Genomic DNA, 2,497 nt, shown 5'->3' with positions numbered 1-2,497 from the left:
AGTGAGCAAGATGCTGTCACAGTCCCAACTTCTCATCCTCCTGGGGCTCTGGGTCTCAGGTGAGAGCTTCGGAAGAGCAATGTCTTTATAAAGCCGGAGAGATGGTTTTCCCATGCCGAGTGTACAGCCTATTCCATCTCAAACAGATCTGATTATATATGATAAATGAGGAAGCCTACATTTGGATATATATTTTATGTACTTGTGATTTATAGTATGACCTTGTTCTTTTCTGCCTGCAGGTGCCAGTGGGGACATCGTGATGACCCAGTCTCCAAGCTCTATGACTGTGACTCCAGGAGAGGCCATCACCATGAGCTGTAAGGCCAGCCAGAGTCTTTTATACAGCTCTGACCAGAAGAACTATTTATCCTGGTTCCAGCAGAAACCCGGACAGGCTCCCAAAAGGTTCATCTACCATGCATCCACCCGGGATTCTGGGGTCCCTGACCGATTCAGCGGCAGTGGGTCTGGGACAGATTTCTCTCTCAGGATCAGTGGAGCCCAGGCTGAAGATGTAGCCAGTTATTACTGTCTGCAAAGTAGAAGCTCTCCTCCCACAGTGCTTCAGCCTCGAACACAAACCTCCTCTCCCAGCTGTGGGGCACTGAGTCCTGCAGCAGCAGCTGCTCCCCCTCCTCCTGCCTCTTCATATTGAAACTTTCTGCCTGGTTGTTAGTCTTCCTGTCCTACTTTTTCCTTTAATGGACTCTGTCTTTCCTTCAAGCCTTCCTTGTCCTTGTTACTGAAATTGTTATACTCTACCTCCTTTCAACCTGCCCTTTTCCTTCACTTTTTCCCTTTCCTTTACATATTCCTTCAAAGGCAGTTCTGTAGTTCTAACCACTTGGTTTGGAAAATCTTTCCTTTGAGGTACCGAGGCTTCCTGGAGCCTGTAAGCACAGAGAGACAGGAGAAGGGAGAGAAGGAGCTGCCTAGTTAGGAGTCTCTTGGGGGGGGAAACATAAGGGGGAATTCCTGGCACATTGGTATTTAGAATAGTTAGGGTCTGAATGTGCCATGTTTTCTGTCTATTCCCTGCAGTTCAAGTTGTTCTTCTCTGCTCTCCCTGGTGTGAAGGTGGTGAGGAGGAGAGAGTCAGTGTGAAAGGGGCATGAAGGAGTGAGGCTGGAATTTTGGTCAAGAGATGGGAAACAGTCTCTGTCAATGAGAAGACATTGTTTTCATATGTGACAGCACTAGGTGTCCACCAAGTTTCTTTTGCCCGGGTAATTATTTCATGCTAACATATTTACACTTACACTAAAGTTGGAATGCTTTATTTTGTTGCATTAAAAACTGATTATTATAATTTAGTGTTATATTTGTGAGTGAATTTATTGTAGTTAATGCTTTTTCTCATTGATTTCTCTTTCATTTTTCATTCACTAAATAAATTCTAATTGAGAATCTATGTATTGCCAAATACACTTCTGCATGTTTGCTTTATAATAATGGTAATAAGCAATTAAAAAAATAAGTCTGTCTCTCAGAGTTTAAGTTTGAAGGGGTAGGCGTTATTGATGAAAGAAAATCAGGAAATGCAAAATTTGATGTAAGATATGCATGTTTGAGGCCAATCAGGAATTACCTTCTACATTTGTTTTTATGTGTCTTTGTGTGTGTGTTTTTGTATCCTGTAAGGCAGGGTCACATTTCATCCTTTTTCCATGTGAGTATCCCTTTACTGCAGCATGGTTTCTTGATTTTTTGTTTGCTTTTTTTGTTTGCTTTGGAAAGTGCATGAGCTGGGTATCAAATCCTGTCCTCCCACACAGCAAGTGAGAATTCTACCATTGAACTACAATTGCACCCCAGGTTTTGTAGGGTTTTTTAATTATTTATTTTTATTTTTTAATTTCATTTTTTACTTATGAAAATGAACAATACACTTAGAACAATCAACAATGGATACCTTAGTTAGTTTAACTATTGGCAAATTTAAAGAAAATGTCAGGCTTAAAGTAGGTTTTTAAGCAGCCAAATGGCATGACCAAATTTGCCTTTTAAGAAGATCCTTCTGGTTTTAGTGAAGTTATCTTATTTAAAAATATATATCAAGAATAGATGTAAGAAGACCAGTTGGGAAGTTATTTCAGGAATCCAGGAGAGAGATGGCGGGTTGGTCTAAAACCACAGCAGGGGAGACAGGAAGAAATGAATGCGTTGGGGAATATGCAGTTGTAAAATTGAAAGGAGCTGGCTATGAATGCTGCAGTAAAGAGTATTGTTGAGGATGGCTCCACTGATTCTGGTTTAGACAATAGAATGTGTGTTGCTCCCTCTGTTGGGTTGCATTGGGTGGGGTTGACATGTGGAGGTGTAAAGATCATGAGATAGGTGTCAGAGATACTGAGCTAGAAGTGCCATAGAGACACACAGGAATGTTGAATTTAGAACTCAGAAGAGAAAATTATACTGACAATATAAATAAATTAGAACAAGATATAACTGTCCTATCAACTAACATGCTTATTGATAGAATTAAAGCTTTCTT

General features: G+C 40.6%; 1 pseudogene across 1 annotated transcript; it reads left to right on the top strand.

The window, feature by feature from the left end:
* On the top strand, nt 1-1,118 carry LOC143661182 (immunoglobulin kappa variable 4-1 pseudogene; annotated as a pseudogene). Its single transcript, XR_013164426.1, has 3 exons — nt 1-59; nt 243-599; nt 1,045-1,118. The product of XR_013164426.1 is annotated as an immunoglobulin kappa variable 4-1 pseudogene (transcript).
* Nucleotides 1,119-2,497: the final 1,379 nt, after the last annotated feature.

Source organism: Tamandua tetradactyla, chromosome 17 (assembly GCF_023851605.1).
Source record: "Tamandua tetradactyla isolate mTamTet1 chromosome 17, mTamTet1.pri, whole genome shotgun sequence".
Taxonomy (NCBI): domain Eukaryota; kingdom Metazoa; phylum Chordata; class Mammalia; order Pilosa; family Myrmecophagidae; genus Tamandua; species Tamandua tetradactyla.
Note: the sequence above shows the minus strand (reverse complement) of the source record. Positions and strands in the feature narration are given on the sequence as shown.